Source organism: Pelophylax lessonae (genome assembly GCF_965119305.1).
Source record: "Pelophylax lessonae genome assembly, chromosome: 4".
Classification (NCBI taxonomy): domain Eukaryota; kingdom Metazoa; phylum Chordata; class Amphibia; order Anura; family Ranidae; genus Pelophylax; species Pelophylax lessonae.
Genome location: NC_138771.1, coordinates 111,533,799 through 111,559,241, shown reverse-complemented (window position 1 = coordinate 111,559,241; position 25,443 = coordinate 111,533,799). Strand labels below are relative to the sequence as shown.

General features: G+C 43.0%; 1 protein-coding gene and 1 pseudogene across 2 annotated transcripts in view; both read left to right on the top strand.

Moving 5' to 3' along the window:
• The window catches only part of MTMR10 (myotubularin related protein 10), a 136,642-nt gene that overhangs the window by 51,737 nt on the left and 59,462 nt on the right, over positions 1-25,443 (top strand). The gene's annotated exons all lie outside the window — the stretch shown is intronic.
• Positions 22,707-23,325, top strand: LOC309554541 (annotated as a pseudogene). The gene has a single exon. The product of its transcript is annotated as an uncharacterized misc_RNA (transcript).

Sequence of the window (25,443 nt, the reverse complement as noted above, 5' to 3'; positions counted from 1 at the left end):
GTGAAAACATAGTGGGTTTAAAAACGTAAACTCTGAGGAAGGTACTTGCTTCAGAATAAACACTGGGTTGCGAGGTCCTTACAGCTGAATTTTAAAAAAAAACTCGCACAATTTACCCAATGTAATAATAAAAAAAGTACCTAAAATTTATATTCTTTATGGAATTTTTTTTGCTGATTATTTACAAGGAATCCAGTGAAAAAGGTGATTATATTTGTAGGGCAAAGGTTGCCAATTTTAACCAGTCAGTGCTGTTATTTTATTTTTAATATTGCTGTCGATGATTTTCTCTCACTCCAGCCTCTGTGACACCAGGACAGGTATGACAAATGTTTGTCACAGATGTAAAGCTGACCACACACTATTTAAGTGGTTGTAAACCCTTATATATATATATATATAGTGAAGTGACTGTCCTCGGGTGATAGACAGAGATTAAACAAATCCTTCTACATAAGTTGTACCTGTTTATCTGCAGTTTTCTCTTCTCTACATCCGTTCATTGTCCAGAATTTATTGTCTGAGCTGTCAGAACAGGGGGCGGAGAGCTGAAGGTTACACTCTGCAGAGCCCAGTGAGGAGAGCTCTGAGAGCTGATTGGAGGGAAGGGACACACCCCCTTTCCACACAGCACACAGGAACAGAGCTGAGGCTGTCAATCAGCTTGAGATCCCTTCCCTGTCACCTTTTTTTCTTTAGATGTCAGGGAAACCTGTCAGAATTGATTCATGCTGATAGCAGAGGAACGAAGAAGCAGACAAAAATGGCACTTGGTGTTCTTCATTGAGGCAAATACACACTATATAGCAGCCTTTCTCAACTATTTCAACACAGAGGAACCCTTAAAATACATTTCTGGTCTCGGGAAACCCCTGTTAAAAATAAAAAATCTACAACTCATGACACATTAGTGTGACAGTCAGTGGGATAGAATGCTCCTTACGCTTGACAGAATTACCCCTTACAGATAGCAGAGAGGAACAATGGTGTCATTGGAAACTTATCTGAGGGGCAGAAATTGTCCATTGCTCAAGGAACCTCTTGCAACCTCAGGAGGAACCCTGGTTGAGAAACCCTGCTATAGAGGGATATGCTTTGTTCAGATTTCATGTCTTAGGTTTGCAACCACTTTAAGTTTAGCTTAATTCGCTTTATTTTGTTTAGCCCGCTGCATCCACAAAAGTAAAGTGGATTCAAACACACCCCACCTCCCCCTGTAGGGGCATTATATTTTGACAGCAGAGACTCTACACTGTTAGAATACACTAAACAGAGCTGCAGCTAAAAAAAAAAGGTTTTCCAGATGTCCAATTTTATCAGCATCTGTATATCAGGGAGGACTGTGCGCACCCAACAAATTTTGATCTGTGTGTGCTCAGCTTTTCTTCCGTTCAGTCTGTGGCCTAAACATAAGATATCTAACGGATTCCTCTATTCACCCTATTCAGCACATATGGATGGATTTTCCTGCTGGGCTATTTTATTCTTAAAGCCACTGTGCATGTCAGAATACCCCTGTGGCTGAAAAATTTTCAAGCATGTTCTTTCAACAAAAGTCAATTGCACGATTGACTTTTGTTGAATGGATCGCGACTGGCAGGCTTACCCACTGAGCGAATTTCAGATGGTTCCTTAGGTACTGGCTGAAACTCGCTCAGTTTATAGCCAGCTTTAGAGGACATGGCAATAAAAAGCTGATTCTATGAATAGTTACTGGGAGGTAAGTGATTAGCTCATTTGAAATGCCGGGACTTGCATAAAATTGAAATTTGGGTACAGAAAAGTATGGCAAAAAAGTGGGCTGTTTGTCACCAGCTGTTCTGTACAATATCCTCATCGGAAGAAGACCTTTATTGCCTCATTCCTTCTATCATAAGAAGATTAGAAAGATCTCCTTCTGAAAATGTTGATTTCTTGGCTGTGTTAATCCTTTTGTTTCTAGTACATTCCTGGATCACTGACCGAAAACAAGTGAATTCACTTAAGTGGGGTACACACTAGTAGAAAATCTGCTGAAAATTCCTGTCCGAGGTAAAATCGTACGATTTTCGGCTAGTGTGTACACAACTTTCAGCAGCCGATGCCGACATTTTCAACGAAAAAAAAACCGGAGAGACTAACCTCAAAATTTTTATCGTCTGTCCCCAGACGACCAATTTTCATTTAATGTGTATGCAGTACGTCCGTGAAAAAATCTGATATGAAAGACCGCTCATGATCTGAAGTTGCTGACGACCCGGAAGTCTAGGAACAAATGTCCCAAAAAAATAATAAAAATCGGACGAGAAATTTTGTGAACATTTATGCACTGTCAACTAAAAACGGTAATGAACGCTGAGCAAGAGAGAGAAAAATCGTAGGTTATTTCATCCGATTTCCGTCAAGTGTGTATGGGCCTTTACTTCATGCATGTACTAGTTCTGTGACTCATAAAGGTGTTGAGGGTACAAAGGGGCAGATTTTTTAAGAAATCGGCAGCTGCAAATACTGAGCAGCCCAAGAGCCTAGCGCACTCTTCACTAGGGCTGGTTTATTTGCTGGTCTTTGTATCCCTGGTGCCGCCATTGTGGGAGTTGGCAGTGACTTCCTGCTATATCACAGCCGACTCCCCACTGTGCATGCACAAGATTGAGCTATGCTGTCAGATGGGACCCACAGCCTCCTGGGTTGTGACGTGACCCAAGAGGTTGCAGGCAAGGAGGGGGTGGGGGGTCGGGAAAAGGTTATCTAGGTGTGAATTGCAGAAGTGGGAATGGGTACCTGTCAGAAAAAGGTAAAAAAGAAAGTGTCAACTACCCTAACCTATATGGAAGGGCTACGCACAAACAAAGATTTCCCAGGATACTTACCAGCTAGTCTGCAAAAAAAAAAAAAAACACCAAGTTGGCCCTCTCTAGTGATTCACGTTAAAAACAGAGGGTTTGTTTGCACACATTTGCAAATATATGCGTAAACCGCAATGCCTTCATCAAGGCTCCCGTGTCTTGTGCCTTTAAGGAGGCATGGGCTCCCTCCATGCAAACCTGCACTTAAATCTATCCACTGCTATAATGTGCTCCAACTTGGTTGACTCTGAAACGTATAGAGTTAAGACCGCAGTATACAATGGAGCCTTGACGTAGACATTGCGTCTTATGCATATATTTGCAAAGGTGTGCAAACAAAACACTGTATTTATCTTAAACTGCTAGACAGGGTCAATTTGCTTTTTGCAGGCTGGCTGGTAAGTGTGCTGGGAAATCTTTTATTTGTGATGGGCGCCCCGTGCTTCCCTGTGCCTTTAAGAAAGGGTGGGTACCCCGTTCTTCCCTGTGCCTTCAAGAAAGGGTGGGTACCCCGTGCTTCCCTGTGCCTTCAAGAAAGGGTGGGTGCCCCTTGCTTCCCTGTGCCTTCTAGAAAGGGTGGGCACCCCGTGCTTCCCTGTGCCTTCAAGAAAGGGTGGGCGCCCCTTGCTTCCCTGTGCCTTCAAGAAAGGGTGGGTGCCTCTTGCTTCCCTGTGCCTTCTATAAAGGGTGGGCGCCTCTTGCTTCCCTGTGCCTTCTATAAAGGGTGGGCGCCACTTGCTTCCCTGTGCCTTCTAGAAAGGGTGGGCGCCACTTGCTTCCCTGTGCCTTCTAGAAAGGGTGGGCGCCACTTGCTTCCCTGTGCCTTCTATAAAGGGTGGGCTCCCCGTGCTTTCCTGTGCCTTCTAGAAAGTGTGGGCTCCCCGTGCTTCCCTGTGCCTTCTAGAAAGGGTGGGCTCCCCGTGCTTCCCTGTGCCTTCTAGAAAGGGTGGGCCCCCCGTGCTTCCCTGTGCCTTCTAGAAAGTGTGGGCTCCCCGTGCTTCCCTGTGCCTTCTAGAAAGGGTGGGCTCCCCGTGCTTCCCTGTGCCTTCTAGAAAGGGTGGGCTCCCCGTGCTTCCCTGTGCCTTCTAGAAAGGGTGGGCTCCCCGTGCTTCCCTGTGCCTTCTAGAAAGGGTGGGCTCCCCGTGCTTCCCTGTGCCTTCTAGAAAGGGTGGGCTCCCCGTGCTTCCCTGTGCCTTCTAGAAAGGGTGGGCTCCCCGTGCTTCCCTGTGCCTTCTGGAAAGGGTGGGCTCCCCGTGCTTCCCTGTGCCTTCTAGAAAGGGTGGGCTCCCCGTGCTTCCCTGTGCCTTCTAGAAAGGGTGTGCTCCCCGTGCTTCCCTGTGCCTTCTAGAAAGGGTGTGCTCCCCGTGCTTCCCTGTGCCTTCTAGAAAGGGTGGGCTCCCCGTGCTTCCCTGTGCCTTCTAGAAAGGGTGGGCTCCCGTGCTTCCCTGTGCCTTCTAGAAAGGGTGGGCTCCCCGTGCTTCCCTGTGCCTTCTAGAAAGGGTGTGCTCCCCGTGCTTTCCTGTGCCTTCTAGAAAGTGTGGGCTCCCCGTGCTTTCCTGTGCCTTCAAGAAAGGGTGGGCTCCCCGTGCTTCCCTGTGCCTTCTAGAAAGGGTGGGCTCCCCGTGCTAACCTGTGCCTTCTAGAAAGGGTGGGCTCCCCGTGCTTCCCTGTGCCTTCTAGAAAGGATGTGCTCCCCGTGCTTTCCTGTGCCTTCTAGAAAGGGTGGGCTCCCCGTGCTTCCCTGTGCCTTCTAGAAAGGGTGGGCTCCCTCTAGAGTTATCAGTGTTTTCATTTATTTTTCATTGCAAAAGTTTTTAAAACTGGAGATAAGACATATTGAAGGGTGTGTTTTTTGTTCTATGCTTGCTCTGTTTTTGCAGCTTGTCTCTGCGGTATGATGGGTGACATCTGACTATGAGCTGAGCTGGCTTGAGTAAGCTGACCAGTCTCCTATAACTCTTCAGAAGACGGAAAGTACACATACAAGTTCAAGTGTTTGTTTACTTCTGTGTGCAGTGCAGCTGGGAGGTTTGTCTGGTGCTTGGAAGCCAGGGAATCGTGTATTGCATAAGGCATGTTTATTATTAAGTGTGAAATGGGAGTAAAAAGCTTTGTGGCTGCTAAAACTTGTCAAATGTGAATCCCGGAGCATGTGTATGGGCAAACCAAGAGAAATATTAAATCTAAAAACAAATTACAAGTTTTCAGTTCTCAATTGAAACTCCGTGTACATTTAGTCCCCATACATACCTTGAAATCATTCCAGAGATCATATGTATCCGTTCCCGTTATGCCTACTTGCTCAATATCTCACTTTGTAGTAACATATTCAGATGAGGGGCCGTTCATACCACAGCGCGGTTCGTTATACCCGCTCTCCGTGTGTTTCCCACACCATATTCAAAACAAATTGCACTTGCAATCTGCAGCAGGTGTCAATGTTCACCTAATGACACCCCAAACTTGGGTCACAAGCGCAGTGCTTTTGCTTGGAATGGGTCTCATGGTACAGAAGTACCTTGCTATCCCTTTGCTCTGCGTTTTAGTGCATGCACTACTTTGCACCACACTGATTTGAGCCATTACCGCACCACATGAACTGCAGAGTGCATTCCTGTGCAAGTCCTTGTGTGGACCGGCTCTGAGAGCAGAAGAGTGTAAGTGATGATGAGTCCGAGTGAAAGAGCACATCCCTAACAACCCGTTAGACAAGCAGTTGCCTGATTACTGTTCCAGAAGCAAGGTCTCAGAATGTAATCAAGCAACTGATGAGCAGGCTGCATATTTAAAGTCTACACACTATGCAGTGTCCAGCTCCCTTCCTGGAACATGCACATCTAAAAGGTGCCTGGGGATGTGTTCTTTAACATTTGCAATCAGGAGGAAGTTGAGGTAACCCTCCTGACATTTTGTGCTGGAAATTAATGCTCTTTTATAATACTTATTGTAATGAATGTGACTTTAGTACTCTTTTAACTGATGGCATGAGCTCTTGCTTATTTCCTCTGGCTTGTTTATATTTCTATAAGCACACACAACTGTTTTATAGATCAGATGGAGATAAACATAGCGGGACAACTAAGTAGCTTTGTTGAGGTGAAAAGACTGGATTGTTAGCCCAGCTTGGAAGAATATAGTTTTGTATTTGTATAAACTGAAAATTGAAAAATGGTGCTAAAAGTGCCTGTAAATGACTGGGTAAAGCCCCGTACACACGTACCGATTGTCGGGCGTAAATATTCGGCCGACGACCGATAGGCCGATTGTAGGCTTGTTAGTATGATGCTTCCGACAGCCGACAGCGCATTTTCGGCCGAACAGAATCTGTCGTGCAAGCATTAAAATTTTTGTTGGCCAACACCAGAACGGCCGATTGTTCGCCAGTCAGTACAGATTTCGGCCGACAGACAGCAGATTAGCAAGACTGGGCATGCTCAGAAAAGAAAAAAGACAAGGAAAGTTAACCATCACATGACATCACTTCTGCAGTCGGCTGTTGTTGGCCGACAAAATTCGTGTGCAGTCTTTTGCACTTTTCAACAGAGACACGACAGCCCTGGACAAAAGACGGCCGATCGTTCGGCCGACGATCAGTACGTGTGTACGGGGCTTAAGTCTACATGCAGTAGGGTAGTTTGGCCCATCGTTATCCAATCCCAACATTTTCATGAGCCCCGAAGGCACAGGTGCAGTCAGCTGTTAAGATATATGACAGGCTGAAGTACGCAGTGGCTGGATGCTGTACCAAGCAACACTTACATTTAGGGTACTCAGATTAAGCTCAACTCCAGGAATTCTATTTTCTGTATACTAAAATTGGGGCCAGCTTAGCTCGATGTAAGTATCCCATATCTGATTTCAGAAGGGCTGTCGGGGGTTGCCATGATCTTCCAGGTTCTGTATAAGCAGCTCCCCTTCTGCAGGCTGACCACAGTAGAATGCCTTATGCTTTTTTAATAATGGAAAGCATTCCCTGATTGGACTATGTAGAGATTGTGATCCCCCCATCTTATCCAATTGGAGAACTTCTTGTGTTTATTGAAGAAAATACAAGGCATTCTATGAGTAGTGGAGGTGCCAAGTAAAAACGATCCCCTTTTTAGTGTGCAGAGATAAAGCCGCTCGGACAGAACTTGGAAGATCATGGGTGTCTCTGCATGTAGTGTGGGCAACTACAGAGATTACCAGCCCCCCCCCACCAGCAGCCCTCTACATATCAGATATGTATACCGACATCGAGCCAAGCTGTCCAAATGTGAGTATGTAAAAAATAGATCACCTTGTTTGGGTTTGGGTGGCACTCCATATGGCGAGTGCTGAAACGGAAAACTTCAAAAACGTAGCATGAGCAAAGTCACTGGAAGTCACCGCCAAAATGAAATGGCCACAACACATTCACTAAGCACTGGGGAATATTCCCTTGCAAGGTGCAACTTGCCATGCAAAGTGAACAGCCTATTTGCCTTTAGTAAACCCACCCCATTGTGTATTCCAGTGGATGTATTCTTAATATTTTTTTAAATAATAATTCCACTTGATACAATGCTAGAAGATAGTAAGTTTCCTGAGCAAGTTTTGTCACCATGGTGATACCAAAGTCATAACTAATGGAGAGAGAAAACATGCTGAAATAATATCATTCAGTAGTACTAAACCGCTATTTCATGAAACCTTCCTTTATGCATATTCATTCGTTTTTATGGGTTGTCACCGTTGCCTAGAAACGCACTAAATTATAAGGATGCCTTAATTCCATGCTAATGAGGTCTGTGGCTTCTTTTGCAATGGGAGATGAGTCACAGCCGCTACAATCAGAAAACTATGCTACTTTCCTTGATTTATTTTTTCCTTTGAGGTGGTAGAGAATGGGGCATATGGCCAGGAATTGCAAAACTCTTTAAAATTTTGTAATCATTAAAGCGCATAGTTTGTGAATTGTTCTGATGATAGGTTTCCATATACTGTATTAGCAGGAAGATGAAACTTGCTGAACCTATTCCCCTGTAATTGAATTAATCATTTATTTGTTCTCAGATCCTGTATATTCTGCCAAGGTCAGACAATGAATTGTGTGTTTCTAGACCTTTCACAAAGTAGAATGTTGCTGGCACAGCCTTGTAAGGATGACTAAGAATTCATGCATGTGTCAGCCATTCTGCCTGCCAAGATGCCAAGAATTTCTGTCCGAATCAAGATCAGGGTCTGAGTCTTTTCACTTTACATTTTATAAATTCCTCCCAATTTTTCTGTGTGTGAATATACATATATGTACACACGTACACACACATATATATATCATATATTATTGTGTGTGTGTATGTATATGTATGTATGTATGTATGTATATATATATATATATATATATATATATATATATATATATATATATATATAAATTAGTGATCGACCGATATAGGTTTTTCATTGCCGATACCGATATTTTGGTCATCGCATATCGGTATCTGCTTATATTTTCAGACATTTAAAAAACAATTCACAGGTACTCTTGTGGAGGGATCTGGGGGTCTAAAAGACTCCCAAACCCCTCCTTTGCACTTAAAAGCATCCAAAACGCCAAGTTTGGCTGTTTTGAATACTGTAATTTTTTTGAATTTGGCACAGACTACCCGAAAGTGATGTCACGACATCACTTCCGGGTTTTTACAAGGAGACCTGATCAGAGCCGAATGCGGCTTTGATCGAGTCTTTTCTTCGGCAAACTCTAATCAAGAAGTGGAAAATGAGGGGTTCTGTTGAAACCAAACCACGGTCAGGTAGACCAACTAAAATTTCAGCCACAACTGCCAGGAAAATTGTTCGGGATGCAAAGAAAAACCCACAAATAACTTCAGGTGAAATACAGGACTCTCTGAAAACATCTGGTGTGGCTGTTTCAAGATGCACAATATGGAGTCACCTGAAGAAAGATGGGCTGCAGGGTCAAATCACCAGAAGAAAGCCATTACTACCGAAATGCCACGAAGTATCCCGTTTACAATACGCCAAACAGCACAGAGACCAAGCCTCAAACCTTCTGGCACAAAGTCATTTGGAGTGATGAGACCAAAATTTAGATTTGTGGCCACAACCATAAACGCTACATTTGCAGAGGAGTCAACAAGGCCTATGATGAAAGGTACACCCAGATCTGGATCAGGGGAAAACTGAGCTCCTGAACAGACTGAGGTGCAACCTGGTGGCGTTGAATGGACCAAAAACATATTGTCCCAGAGGTGTTCTATGGATTAGGTCAGGTGAATGTGGGGGACATTTTAATGGTATTCCTTCATCCTCCAGGATCTGGCTGCCTACTCTCACCACATGAGTCCGGGAATTGTCGTGCACCAGGAGGAGCCCAAGACTCGCTGCGCCAGCGTAGGGTCTGACAATGAGTTCAAGGATTTCGTACCGATACCTAATGGCAGTCAGAGTTGTCTAGCCTGTAGAAGTCTGTTCATTCCTCTATGGATATGCCTCCCCAGACCATCACTGACCCACCACCAAATCAGTCATGCTGAATGATTTTACAGGCAGCATAACGTTCTCCACGGCTTCTCCAGACCCTTTCATGTCTGTCACATGTGCTCAGGGTGAACCTGCTCTCATCTGTGAAAATCACAGATCGCCAGTGGCGGACCTGCCAATTCTAGTGTTCAATGGCAATGCCAATCGAGCTCCACGGTGCGTGCTGGGCAGTGAGCACAGGGCCCACTAGAGGAAGTTGGGGCCTCAGGCGATCCTCCATGAAGTCTGTTTCTAATTGTTTGGTCAGAGACATTCACACCAGTAGCCTGCTGGAGGTCATTTTGTAGGGCTCTGGCAGTGCTCATCCTGTTGCTCCTTGCACAACGGAGCAGATGCGGGTCCTGCTGATGGGTTAAGGACCTTCTACGGTCCTGTCCAGCTTTCCTAGAGTAACTGCCTGTCTCCTGGCATCTACTCTATGCTCTTGAGACTGTGCTGGGAGACACAGCTACTCTATGCTCTTGAGACTCTGCTGGGAGACACAGCAAACCTTCTGACAATGGCATGTATTTATGTGCCATCCTGGAGAAGTTGGACTGGCTAAGCAACCTCTAAAGGGTCCAGGTATCGCCTCATGCTGCCAGTAGTGACACTGACCCTGGCCAAATGCAAAACTAGTAAAAAAAAACAGTCAGAAAAGACATTTTTTTCCCTACTTATAAGTGGCCTATAAAACCATTCCTGTTTTGGATGTTGTCTCATTGTTGCCCATCTAGTGCACCTGTTATTTAATTTAATTAACATCAAAGCAGCTGAAACTGATTAACAACCCCCTCCGCTACATATCTGACCAGACCAATATCCCAAGAGTTTAATTGACTTGACGCTATACTCTGATTAAAAAGTGTCCCATTCATTTTTTTGAGCAGTGTATATACATATACATAATGTATGGCCTGAAGTGATGAAAACCTAATTACAGTAGTTACTTACAAATTTAAATTTGACGTTACTTGAAACATTTATATGGAGATCAATCCTCCATCAATCAATTATCAATAATACATTGGGGCCTGTGCACACCCTTCAAGTTGTAATGTATTTCTTATATGTAATAAACACATGAGAACGGCATTCAATTACATAACTTGATAGGAATGCAGTGTTTTATGGCAACCATTTACTCTTTTCTTAACACACTTTTAAAGCAGGGCCATCTTTTAATATTGATTGGACCCTGGGCAAACATTTTCTTGGTCTCCCCCCCCCCCCCTTATGACTTGTAAGCAGCACAGCAAGTCCTTATCCTGGCAGCAACTTCATCCCTCCACACTCTGGTCACACTCTGCACTCTCTGGTAGCCCCACACACGGCAGCGAGCTTCTGGTGGCACAGGCTCTCTCTCTCTCTCTCTCTCTCTCTCTCTCTCTCTCTCTCTCTCTGAGGGTTAGAGGGCGTCCTCTCACACATTCTACCTGGGTAGCCAACTTGAGGAGCAAACTTTGCCCAGGAAAGTCTGGTTCTCTCCTCCTTACTGCTGCAAAGCTTGGTGGGGGGGGGGGGGGGGGGTGTAGGTGATCCTCAATTTTTTTTTCAATGGGCAGCATGTCTCTGGGGACTACATGTTCCATGACGCTCCTCTCCTCCCTGCTGACCCATTCCTGTGGCTAGGAGGGAGGAGAAAGGAAGACACAGCTGGTGGTGGGCTGGGATTATTACATGCAGGCTGCTGCCACTTCCAATTAAGTGTCCTTCTCCGGTCCTCTCTGATTTTTTTTCACCCAACCCCCCCCCCCCCGTTGGCGGCAGGAGAAGGAGGTGAAAAAAGTCTACAGTGGTGAGAGACGTAGCGGGTGGTAAGCAGGGAATTGACTGTGGTTAATCTCTGCGCTGCTGACAGGAGGGGAGGGGGGGGGGATAATTAGGGAGTTACACAGATAACACGCAGCTCCCATGTCACAGTACAGATGACTGCATGCACAGTAAATTAGCATAGAGGCAAGGCAGATGGGGGGTGAAGAGCATCGGCTGCCTAGCTATTCTGGGAAAACAATTTGTGGGCTCAATATGCAATTGCTCTGGGCCCCACAAAAATGACTGGGCCTCAGACAACTGCCCGTTTTGCCCTGCATTAAAGACGGCCCTGCCTTAATGGAAATGGATGGTCACAGCATTCACCTTCACTTTAGAATATTAGCCTTGTAATAGCAATGCAATCACTAGGTCTAATACTGTATAAATGTACTGGAAAAATCGTTCATGTTGTGAGTGCTGCCTGTCTACTGGTCTTCTCTTTCCACAACTTCCTAACTTCCCTGCATGCTTTGCAGCTTCTCCTCTGCTGTTTACAAATTCTAAGGACTACATACCTCATGGTACCTTGCTGCCTGCAAGCAGTAACTCCGCCTCCTGAAACTCCTCCTCTTCCTCTCTGCACCATTTGTAGTTCAGAAGGCAGACTCTGTAAAATGTGTGAAACAGCAGTACCCACTCACAGGGCATAGTGAATACGTGTCACAGAATTCAAGTAAATGTGTGGGAAGAGCCTGAGGAACATGACGGACTCTAGGCGCACACTGACAAATGTGTCTGTATAGAGAGCTGCAAGAAGGAAAGGGCTCTTACAGGAGAGATCCTGCGGAGTTGATCAGAACAGCATTGAGGCTGGTTATGGGGTGAGTGTTGCTCTCACTGCCAATCTGCTACCTGGCTGAGCTCTTCCTGTGTGAGCACCTACCACCACCTGCCACAGGAGCCATGCATTAGTTCTTCACTATAGGTCAGGATCTGGAGAAATCCCCGCTTTAGCTATCTCAGTCTCTCTCCTTCCAGTCACAGTGCTTTACAGAGGGCATTTGACAGGCAGCGAGGAGGTGTTGTTATAACACCTCCTCGCTGCTTGATTTAACCATATAATTCTGCACCACCATGCTGTAATCACGTGCATTGCTTGCGGTTGTGGTGCTGCCCCATTGAACGTAATGGGAGAGTTTGACAAGCGTTGCTACTTGTCATGCTCTGCACAGGCTGCGGTAACTTCGACTCAGGATGCAGAGTCTGCACCCTGAGTTTGTTATTGTGGCCTATGCACAGCCCGGTCCAGCTGTTACTTCACAGTTCAGGTGGGTAGCCGGCAGGCAGTAAAACTGTGGCTCAGCTGCTCCTTTTCACCACCCTCCAACTGCCTGTCTAAAAGAGACCTGTTCCACGACCCAGTTTGTATCTAATAATTCCTAGCACTAGGTGTTTTTCTATATGTTTACATACTTAATGGACCTTCACAGGTCCAAAATTAAAGGATAAGTTCACCTTTTTTTTTTTTTTTTTTTAAATAAATGCACGTGTTTTTGGATAAAAAAAAAAAGTGCAAGTATAATTTTTTAACAGGAACCTGCAGAGCATTGCATCTGCAATCAGTGGATCACGGGTGCAGTGTCAGGCTCCTGCAGCTCTGTTGTCTTTACCTCCCTGCGGGCGTGCTTTCTGTTGCAGAGCTGTAGGCAGTGTGAATGGACCACGAGCGTGTTAATGGGCACACTGCGGGCCATTGAGAACTACAAGCCACCTTCCGTGGTGGCAGGATGTAGCTTTCAGATTGACCGATTTCAGTGAATGAATGATGTAGCTGTGTGGGCGGAGCAGCTCTGGAGCATGTTACACCCTAAATATGGGTGTAACATGCTCCAAAAGGTGAACTTCTCTCTAATATTAAGCAGAATTAGGTTTGGCCTGCCACAACAGTTTCAGTTTCATGTGAAAAAAATGAATTGCCCAACCTTGCCCCAGAGGCTCTCCCTAGCGAGTAACTTGCATGCATATTTTTAGTTCCCAAGTGCAATGCTTTACATCTCCCTACATTGAACATCATCTGCTATTTAGCTGCCAACCCCTATATCTTAACTAGGTCTTACTATGAAGTTGTTATATCATATTGAAAAGTTATTGCCCTACAGTGGTACTCAACTCCGGTCCTCGGGGCCCACTAACAGGTCAGCTTTGCAAGATAACTAAATTACATCACAGGTGATCTCATTTGCTGCTCAGTGATTGCAGTATTCTAGTCTGCATCTCCCCAATAATAAGTAATACTTAAAATCTGGCCTGTTAGTGGGCCCCGAGGACTGGAGTTGAGGACCACTACCCTACAGGAGTAAGTTTACAAACCTAAAGATCATTCAAATTTATAGAAGGGAGCTATAAATTAAAATATCAATTTACATTTTAACTATAGATAGTCTTTAAAGGAACTTCAATCTGCCTGCCACCCCCACTCCCCCCCCCCCCCAAAAAAAAAAAATCACTACCTAGTCATAGGCTTTGCAGGGTCCAGGATGACCTGAGCTGAGGAAGTGGGTTGAATAATGCAAACTATTAGACTGGGGACATGTAGCAGCAGAAATACAATTATGGCGGGGAAAATATCTGGAATGAAGGTGAATGTAGCTGTAAAAGCTAGTTTTTGTTATTTTACCTTTTTAATCGGCTATTCATTTTTATCTTGTTGTTTTTGGCTGGAATTCTACTTTAATTTTGTAAGTTCACAACACAGCTACTGTGTTTTTCTATGAGAGCAAATCTTGGTTTTCAAGCTGAAGACTGCAAAATGCTATGGCCATATCAAATTCGGGTACTGCTTGCATATAGAATATATGTAATGATATATTCATAAACCATTGCCGCAGTAATTTGCGCTTTATATCTGCCTGCAGTTTAGCTTAAAAAAAATAAATAAATCTGGTATTTAGCCCAGGGGTCTCCAAACTTTTCAAACAAAGGGCTAGTTTACTGTACTTGAAACTTTAGGGGGGCTGGATTGTGACCAGTGAGGGTAGAAAATGTGCTGGGCCTAGCATCAGTGAGAATACACATGGCCTCAGTTTGTGGTCAGTAGGAGGGGAGGAGAAGTAGTGCCCCATCACTGGTATTAGTGGGCGTAAGTGCTGGTTCACATCTCTGCAATGTGGGAACCCTGTGAATCCACTGCGGGTTCCTGCATTGCATTCAACTCGCAGGCAGATATAGATATAAAATAATCTATGATCCCAACGCCTTTTTAGCCAGCATTATTTGCTGCATAGATCAACACTTTTAGTAGATGAGCTGTTGAAACTTTGCATCTTTCTGATCACTGTTGGAATACCTGAACTTTGAGGAGCTCATTTACTGGTTCTCTTGCTCCTGAAGACTACAGTTGATCTTTGGATGTCCCCGCAAATCTTCCTCTCTAACCCATCTCTCATATCTAACCTAAATTCCGATCTCCCGTTTGTACTCATGTGAGCTACAGGTGGGAAATAACTTGACCTGCAGCTCATTGGAGTACAGTATGCAGATATTCGAGTTAGAGATAAGTTCGGAGGGCGCCCTAGCTCCCCTTTGCTTGTTAAGAGAACTTTTTTTTTCTATTGTCTTTTACACCCCTATCCAAGCCTGCTGTCCCTTCATTGTGGACAGCTGCCTTTCTTCCTTCCACTTGTTAGAACTGTGATATACCTGAACAAATGTAAATGTCCTGCTGCTGGACTATCTTCATTTGTATTGAGGCAGTAGTATATGTCACTCTCCGAGCCCCTGTTTTTGTTGTCTTCTGTATGAGAACTGGAGTTGTCTACACAGAATGGTATGCAAGTTACTTGTCAAATTGGGTTTTGTATTTTAACAATGTTTTTTCTTAGAGTGCCTGCCTTGGATCTAATACAGTGTGTTTTTTATTGTTACGAGTCACATGCCATTCAACTCCGTGTCTGGGACAAGTTGTATCCATTTTGTTTAAGTAGAACAATGTGTGCCACTGATGAGTAGTGTTTGGGAAGATTTTCTTGGATACAGAAACATCTGGATAATTAACCATTCAGAGACTCCATTTATGAGGTGCAAATTCACATCTGTAGACTGATTTTTATCTTCTATTTCTTTGGAACAAGGCTATTGCTTGCCAAACTAACTGGGGTTTGAAACACTTTAGACTATTGAACAAACTTGTCATTTGATTTCTCTAAGTATTTAAATGGGCATAATTAGCCACATTACAAAGGCCAAAAGAGAAAGCCGGTATAGATTGTAAGCTCTAACGAGCAGGGCCCTCTGATTCCTTTTGTTCCAAATTGTATTGTAACTGTAATGTCTACCTTAATTTTTTTTAAGCGCTGCGCAAACTGTTAGCGCTATATAAATCCTGTATAATAATAATATATCCCTGCTTATAGCTGTAATGCCTAATTGCATTAAGTTCTCCCTGTAGTTCTCCATGACTTGGAAACATACGTAGTACGTCTTCTTGGGTCCAAACAGTTGCTGATATTTTTGAAGCCCCCGCCAAAGTATTTCCCACGCAAAATCCACCTACCCCATCCTGAAACTGGCTATATCCGTGTGGATTGAGGTTAGATGCCTGACTTCATTTCAGAACCTCTCAGATAACATCCTTGGGACAACCCTATATGTGCACAACTTGGTGCGCTTCCAGATATTGTCTTATAGAAAATTCACATTACTTTAACTTTTTTGTGGACATTACCAGGAGGGAGCAAAGTACCTTTTCATACAAGTACAGCAGAGGCAAAATTCACCCCATAGTTTCTTCTGTAGATTTCTACATTTGCACTATGGCTTGGAAGCACAATTTAGGGGTAGGATAAACCCATCTCTGAATACCCACTAAAGTCGCAAGGTCCCAGAGGGTTAGTATCCACTCAACTTCCACTTGCTACACACTAAACAGGGTAAGATTCCACTGGCTTTTAAGACCAAATGGCAGACCCTACTATGTCTCCAGAGAAATGGGGAAGATATTTGCTGCTATCTAATGTTAGTCTCACTAGTGGTAAATAAAGATTTAAGTGATTCTAAAGGCTAAACCATATTCTCTTATTTAATATAAAAAAATATATTTTCCTAAAAAGGTTGTAAACCGTCATAAGAACCAATAATAGGGAAGCCCAAAAGTCCCTTATTGAGCAACTTTAGTTCCACACGATCAGTGAAGAAAATTTGGAAAGATTCGCTTCAGGTGATAATTCCTTCACCCACAGGACAAACACTGCACTCCCCACACTCCAATGACCTCTGTGTTACCAGCAGGTCATGAACGCTTTTCCCAATCAGAGGGATATAGGGTAAGTACAGCGGTGGTGAACTCTTTAACCCCAGCTCAATCCCAGCCTCTTGCATAGACACACCCTGTGTACCTGGGCGAACGGTACCTCCTGACCTCCTCAGCGGGATATTGCGAGAGTTACCAGGGACTTCTGGTCGTCGGCTCAATCCATGCACATAAATAAAAATAAGTTCTCACTGTTACTCAAACCTTATACTTTTATCACAGTGTAAACTCACACAGTGATCCTCTTGGATAACAGCAAATCCATAAAAAACACAGCGCTGATCTCCTGTCAGAACAAGATAGCATGGAGGAGGAGCCACAGTAGATGTCATCTACTGTGACTCCTCCTCCCATATGCGTTATGTCCTACAGGACTTCATCAGTGGGGTGGAGCGATATCACCCCCGCTCTAATATACATTGCAGGCTACCATGGAAACCACATACATTATTGCAGGGGATTCCCATGGAAGCCACAAATAGCATTACAGCCAAAAGAGACTTCTATTGGCCAATTATGAGTATATCCAAGTACACCTGAGGCCACAATTCCTTCTACTGGGAATCTCAATGTATATACCCAAATTGCTTGTATGTAAATTCTCACTATCCTAATAGCTAAAAAAAAAAAAAAAAACTTTTGAGAGCCAACGCAAAGGACAAATATATCTTTAAAGTACATAAAATATATAAAACCAATATCTATTTGTGTACACCCTCGGCTATCCTTTACATAGTACAATGCACACCCCATACCAGCAAAAACATTGTAAGACACAGAATACCTATAAAAATATTACAATTCCCTAATGATAAAAGTTACCCCTTAAGTTAAAGATAAAGTTACCCCCTCTTCAGTCCCTGTTAACTCTCAATTCTCCAAAATCTTAAACCTCTGGGATTCCTTTTATGATGATACCTAAAATGTTAAGGGACACTATGGGTTTTGAGACCTATTTTAATACTGTTGATATGTTTCCCTACGTGTATGGCTCCTCCCTGCTGACGAAGTCCCGTAGGACGTAACGTGTACGGGAGGAGGAGCCACAGTAGATGAGGTCACCTGCTGCTATCCCGTTCTGCTGACAGATTGGCGCTGTGTTTTATGGATTTGCTGTTATCCAAGAGGATCGCTGTGTGAGTTTACACTGTAATCGGCGTATAAGGTTTTAGTAACAGTGAACACATAAATCTTTTTATTTATGTGCATGGATTGAGCCGACGTCCAGGAGTCACTGGTACCTCTCGCAATATCCGACTGAGGAGGTCAGGAGGTATCGTTCGTCCATGTACACAGGGAGTTTCTATGCAAGAGGCTGGGATTGAGCTGGGATTCTAGAGTTCACCACCGCTGCACTTCCTCTGCATCTCTCTGATTGGGACAAGCATTTATGACCTGCTGGTAACACAGAGGTCATTGAAGTAAGGTGAGCGCAGGGTTTGTCCTGTGGGTGAAGGGATTATCATCTGAAGTGGAGCTTTCTAAATTTTCTTCATTGATTGTGTGGAACTGAACTTGCTCAATAAGGGACTTTTGGGCTTCACGATTACTGGTTCTTAGGACGGTTTCCAACCTTTTTAGGAAAATATATATTTTTTTATTTTTAATATAATGCGCTGCACTGTTTGTTTATGCTTGAAGACTGGGCTAAGTGATGTACTCTTTTAGTGTTCAGCTTGCAATTTGATCTTTTTAGTGTGTGTTTGCATCAATTTTTTTTATCTGTGTACATATTCTCTTATTGCATTCCCTGCATTAAGGTAAAGCATGTTCCAGTAACTGTATCGTCCCCTCCGCCCCCTACACTTACCTGGGCCCCCACTCTATCCAGCTCTGTGGACATCTGTAGTGGCTCTCCCTAATCTCACAGGCTTTGTTGAGGCAGCGATAGCCATTGGATCCCCCTGCTGTCAATCAAATCCTGTGACATGGAGGGGGAGGGACCAAGTCGATCCGCATTGTCTGTCTCTTTGAACTCAAGCAGCACACCATGAGATGAGCCCACAGGTGTGCCACCGTAGGAAGGAGCTTCCTATGGTGGCAGACCTAGAAGAGGAGGAGACAGGGGTGCTGGTGGGGGACCCCAGAAGATGAGGATCAGGGTCACTCCCTGCAATTCTATTGTGCAGAGTACATAACATGTTTGCTATTTAAAAAATAAAATAATACATTTAAAATCACTTTAATTCAGTTGTATATTATACATCAAACATAACTATTGCCTGTTTGACTACATAAAATGCGTTGTTTGTCCACCACAGATTTCTTGCATGTCATTGGGGTTGTCAGGTCATATCTGACTACAAGCAGCAAGTGGTTTCTGTGCTCAACACCTTACTGCAGCTATCTCTTTGTACACCAGTGTTAATTTTGGCAGCAAATTTCAATTTAGTTTTAGTCTTAGTCTTAGGACTAAAATGGCATTTTAGTTTTAGTCCTATTTTAGTCTTCTGCAAGTGTTTTTAGTTTTAGTCGTATTTAGTCGACTAAAACTCAAGTATATTTTAGTCTACTAAAACGCCCTACATTTTAGTCGACTAAAACTCATTTTAGTCATCTATAATCGAATGGGTGTAGTTCAATTGTAATTTGTAATGCATTATTTAAGCATTTCTCTACAATTTCCAAACTCATTATATACTACTGCTGGTCCTGGAGTGAAAAATCTAATATGTTATTATTTATGCTTTGAGCATGCACCAGTGTTAATTTTTGGCAGCAAATTTCGATTTAGTTTTAGTTATAGTCTTTTGACTAAAATGCCATTTTAGTTTTAGTCGTATTTTAGTCTTAAGACTAAAATGCCATTTTAGTTTTAGTCGTATTTTAGTCATCTGAATTGTGTTAGTCGACGAAAACGTTTTAGTCGGTTTTAGTCGACGAAATTAACACTGTTGTACACTTGATGTTTGTTTCATATACTAGACGAAGAATATTAGCAAAGCCATAACTGTTAAATGGATTATCTCAGCCTGCTCCACTGTATCCCAGTGGAAATCATTGATTAATTAAAGTATCCCTTTTAATTATAAATGGGATTATACTGTTATTGATAAACAGTTGGTTGCGCTTCATTTTTACTGCCCCTTTAAGGCCCGTACACACTTGATGGAAATCGGATGAAATATCCTCCGATTTTTCTCTCTTGCTCAGCGTTCATAACCGTTTTTAGTTGACAGTGCATAAATGTTCACGAAATTTCTCGTCGTTTATTTATTTTTTTGGGACATTTGTTCCTAGACTTTCGGGTAGTCAGCAACTTCAGATCATGCGCAGTCTTTCGTATCAGATTTTTCACGGACGTACTGCATACACATTAAATGAAAATTGGTCGTCTGGGGACGGACAATAAAAATGTTGGTGTTTGTTCCTTCCTTTTTTTTTTTCGTTGAAAATGTCGGCATCGGCTGCTGAAAGTTGTGTACACACTAGCCGAAAATCGTACGATTTTACCTCGGACGGGAATTTTCGGCAGATTTTCTACTAGTGTGTACCCCACTTTAGCTGCAAATCCAGCCATATGGGGGTGTATCCATGCAGCAGAAAAAACGATCCCCTCTCTCAAGTTTGATGGGCAGTACTGCTGCCAAAAGGCAATGCATTCAAGGTAATGGGGCTGCGCTGCAACCGCATGTAATGCACGCATTTGCTGAATGGTGATGCAGCACTTAGAGGGTTAAAGCAGACGGTGGGGAGGTGACATCCCCCCCCCCCCCCCCCACTGCCTATCAGATGCCTCCGATCCACAGTGGATCGATTTTTTTTTTTTTTTCTGAGGGATGGCAAGCACTGCGGCAGTTAGCCCCCGTTCACACTGGGGTGACCTGGTCGCCTGACAGGTCGCCGTAGGTCGCCTGGCATAGAGAAGCTGTGGACCCGTTCTAATAGGAGCGACACAAGTCGCTCCGACTTAGAAAAAGGGTCCGGAGCTTCTTTGGGGCGACCTGCATTGACTTCAATGTTATGAAGTCCGTGCCGGCCGCTCCGAGGTCGCGGTGCGAGCAGCGCGCTGCGACCTGTGAGGTCTCCCCTGGAAGTCTGATCGCCCCAGTGTGAACGGGGCCTTACCCATGTGAATGTAGCCTTATGTTACCTTTTTTTTTCTTTAGTATGTCTGTGACTTGCTCATGTTGCAATAAAATATTGGGTGGATTGCCACACTATATTTATCTGCAGTAGATCAGGGTGGAGATATTTTCTGATTTGAGGGATGTAGTAGATATCACAGAGCTCAGGCTGAAGAGTTTTTTTTTTTTTTTCTATCTATGTCCCTGTGTATGACTGCATTGTGGGGGTGAAGTGTAGGATTATTTGGCACACAACATTATGATTATGGATGAAGAGGTGGAGGCATAAAATAGCTTAAAGGGCAGGAGTCGAAATTTTTCTAAATCTGTTAATTGATGATGAAGTAAGTTGCAAAGTGATTCACCTTGATTATTTCTGACATATGTCTTTCTGGCTGGGAAAACAAGGTTCGTGCTGAATTTAATTATTCATATAAAGTATAGATCTGTGCCAATGAGAAATTTTGTCCAGGATCCAGATTTGAATATCGTGTCAGTTTTTCTCAACCGGGGATCCTCCAGAGGTTACTAGAGGTTCCTCGAGCTGTGGCTAATTAACCTCCCATCTAATGATGCCTACATTGTTCTGGATCCAACTTCACTTGGCAGAGCCAATGGCATGACACCTATAATCTTTTTACCTGTTTATAAGGGTGGCATTCTGATCATCACTGTAAGAGGGGCTTTCTTCCCACTGACCTCCAATGAATTATTTAGCAGGGGTTCTCAGAGACTTGAGATTTTATTGTAAGGTAATTAAATATTTAATGTAAACCTTTTGAGAGAGGTTGGTCAAAACTTGCATAAGGCCTTATGCACACTGCTGCTGATAAACAGATGTTAAGGCTGCATTTACACCTGAGCGTAGCATATTTGTACGTTTTTATGAGCGTTTTTGGCGTGTTTTTGAGCGACTTTGGTGCGTTTATGCATGTTTTATGCTGCGTTTTTGCTCTTGGGCGTTTTTTTATTAACCAATAGATAAAAGATCATCTGTGTCATCATTTGTTTCTATGTTCTTCATCCACTTCCTGGATCAAATCTCTTCTTCCGGGTGTTCATTGTTCTTTCTGGACTTTGCTGTGTTGTGTGGTGTTTCATTCTCTGCAAACATGAGCGATGATGAGATTTCGTGTTTTGTGGCAGCATCCGTTGTCACATCCTATTTCTTTCGAGCAGAGAGTGAGAAGAGGAGGCCACGAAGATGCTTGATCCATCCAGTAATCACTGATCAAGAAACTTGAGCCCAGTTCTGGGCCATGTACTGTGACCTACGAGCTCATGAAGATACATTTTTTGAGTACACCAGGATGTCCAAAAAAAGGTAAGTAAAACTTCTGTTATTACTTTTGAATTATGATTGTTGTCATTGTTGCTTTCTTATCATGTCTAATAATCCTCCCTTCTTTTTTGACAGTTTCGATGAGTTGCTGGGTTTACTCAGTCCTCGTTTGCAGCGAATGGACACATACTTCCGAAATACTATACCTCCTGTTGAATGACTAATCACAATGAGGTAAAATGAATTCGCTTGTTTCAATGCATATTCATAAACTAAACACCAAACACACATTTCTAAATTAATAAAAAATATATATATTTGAAAAAATGTATAATATGGATGTATAAAAAAGCGTTTTTGCCAGGCCAATGGGTTAACTTTCGATTGAGTTGTAATAAAGATAGAGGAAAGGCCTATGTTGTAGTGTATCTAGAATTCTTCAAAGCTTTTGACTGAGTACCCCATCAACACTTAATTTACAAAATTGGGTCTGGTGGCATTGACCATTGGCATTGTACCAGTATAGAAAACTGGTACATGAGCCTGACCAAAGGGTGGTGATAAATAGAGTATCTTTTGGAATGTTATAGATTTTTCTAGGGACTTTCTATTTAACTGGTTCATAAACGTCATAGAGGTTGCTTTAAATTGCTTAAACTAATTTTTTGCGTTACCTTTATAAAAATATAAAAATAAATATATATAACCTATATTTTTTTTTTTTTGTAGGTACCTAGCAACCAGATCACTGGTTAGTCTACACTACACTATGCTTTTCTAGTGGAAAAATCAACCGCCAGTTAAATATGGGACACGTGCTTCAATTTGGGATGTCTTGAAAGATGTTGTTTAAAAAGCCAACAACGGAAGAATGGTCAGCGCTCTCTGAGCTTTTCCTACAACGCTGCAATTTCCCTAACTGTCTTGGTGCGATTAAAGGGAAGCACATCAGGATCGTGAAGCCAATGGGTAGTGGAAGTCGCTACTTCAATTACAAAAAGTATTTTTACTTTTGTTTTAATGGCAGTGGCTGATGCTAACTATTGTTTTCGTTATGTCGATATTGGGGCCCGTGGCAGCAACTCGGATTCTAGCATTTTTAACCTTACTTTTTTTAGCCAGTTGTTGCGTACGGATAGCCTTGACCTTCCGGAAAATAGACCTCTCCCTGGAACAAATGGCCGTCCTCTACCGAGTGTATTCGTGGGGGAAGAAGCATTTGCTTTGAGTGATCACCTATTATGGCCATATTCCGGGCACAATCTAACTGTGTAGAAGCAAGTTTTCAACTATAGGCTAACAAGAGCACGTCATGTGGTAGAATGTGCATTCGGAATCTTGTCAAACAAATGGTGGTTACTGCACACACATACACCTATTGTCCTCAACATGCAAAACGCAATCTGTGCTGTGAAAGCTGCTTACTATTTTGTTAGGCAACGGGATGGATTTCAGTTTGAGGACTCATTGCAACACACTATGGAAAGAGCTCACTGGACTGGAGTTTGTGGAACCAAACAAGGTACACACATCGGCGGATATGTACTTCATGTCTCCAGCAGGACAGGTTCCATGGCAGCTTGAGGCCATCAATTTAATTGTACATTTTGACAAATAATGATTTTTCAGGTGTTATTGGTTACCAAAATTGTATTCTAAGCTGCACTGAATAATAAAAAAAATTTCTGATAAGCCTCATTTTTTTTACCGTATGTATGTATATGTAGCTGTACTTGATCTATACGATATCATTTTCAAGGAATGCAGAGACCAAAAACATATAAACATGTAAGTTTTGGGCGAATAGACAGAAGGTTAATCATCACACTGAGATAAGTTGTGTCTAAACACGAAAGAACAACCCCCTAATTATTGTTTGTGAAGCTCCAAATTATTTTTTATCTCAGCTTTAACAACAAAATCAACCAAAAAATATAATATTTTGTGTGAAAACATTTCTTTTTTAGAACAGCATCTAGTGGGTGTTGGCTGCACCCTGTTGTCCCTGAGGTAATTGCAAGCACACGTGCAACACAAGGGAAGACTATAATGCCGAAATTTCACAGTATGTTGGACATTATCGCCACAAAAAGATCACCGGTGTCTATAGGTGATGATAGGTGGTAGCTGGTGAATGGGCAGGGTCATTTGGTGCTAGCACATTCATGGCCTTAACATAATGCTAAGGGGTGGAGGAGTGACTTGTGGGGATTATAAATTGGAGCTGTATTTATTTGGGAAATGGTGGTTGGAACTGAAGGAATGACTGGTGGAAAAGGTTGGTGTTGGGTGACTGTCTGGAAATATGATGTTGGCTGATTAGGCAGCGATGGTGGTGGTGCTGCTATAGATTGTAAATTGCAAAAGGACTATATGGCGGGATGAATGTGTTTATGTCCCTCAATACACCTGCCCACATCATAGGCTTTAGTTCAAGGGGAACTCTAGCCATAATTCCCTCTAGACACTGGCCAAAATATTCCTCTGTTCCCGTCATAGGGTCAGCCATAAAGGACATAATGTCCAACATCCTGTTGAAATCCGGCACTGTTATTCTCCCTCTAGTTGCACGTGTGCTGGGTGAGGTGCACGTACACGTGTGGTTGGTGTAGGGTTAGAATCCTCATCAGGAATTGGGGTTACAGATGAGGAAGTTGTTCATCTCCGTAGTTTTCCACTGGTTCCTGATGGGTTTCTTGTGTAGCAGAATCCTCCCAGCTGGTCTGGTTTCTGTTCTGTAAATCGAAATTTCTTGTTCAATCATCCCAAATAACTAGATAAGAGACATAATTGTAAATGCTAGCTTACCTCGCTGTAGACACATTTGGCCTGAGGCCTTCATTTCCTTGGCGTGCATGTGTTATGAGGGTGGAAATGCTGCAGCTCCACTACTATATTCGTGCACTAACCTAAGGTGATGCCAATAAGCATCCCGTAAGCTTTTCCACTTTATTTTCAGCAGTTTAACTGAGAAAAGAAAATTATTTTTTAGTTTATTTTGAGGTGCCTTGCTGCAACTGGTCAATTTATTACTAGATTTAGGCAGTGACAGGTACTCTTTTTTGCTATTAGACCCCAGATCTCTCCTCTGCCTTTTGCTTCAGATCATACCAATATGGGTAGGATTAGATGCTTTTTTTTTTAAACTCATCAGGGTTTGTTTTCCAGATGAAATGCTCCATTGCTTCTGTTTTCGTCAAGGTCTTAATTTTATAGAGAATATTTGCTATTTTTACAAATATATCTACAAGCAGCCTGTATGCTAAACTCAAGTTAAAAACCAAGGCAAACATGCGATCAATACCATGCAGTCACATTTCTAAACATGCACAATAATTGCTAAACTCACTTTTGTCATTTTTCACATTTGCATCAAACCTATTCCAGTCTGGAGAAAACTTGCTGGCCAATATTCTCCCAGGCCCTCCTCTTCTTTGCCCTGCTTTTGTAATTTGAGTCCTCCTTGTTGTATACGCAGGGGTGCGCCTTGACCATGCGTATGAATGACTCTGAATCGAACAGGGTTTATATATCCTCCATTTTCCAGCTGTAAAGTATGGGTGCTTTGAGTCTTCCTGCTAAAATGTTGTCATTTGTTTTTGGGAGGTAACTTTTTATTTGTGCATAAAAAGGTGCAAAAAGCACATAAAAATGTGTGAATCACGCGTTTCTATGTACTTCTATGGGAATAAAAATGCTCAA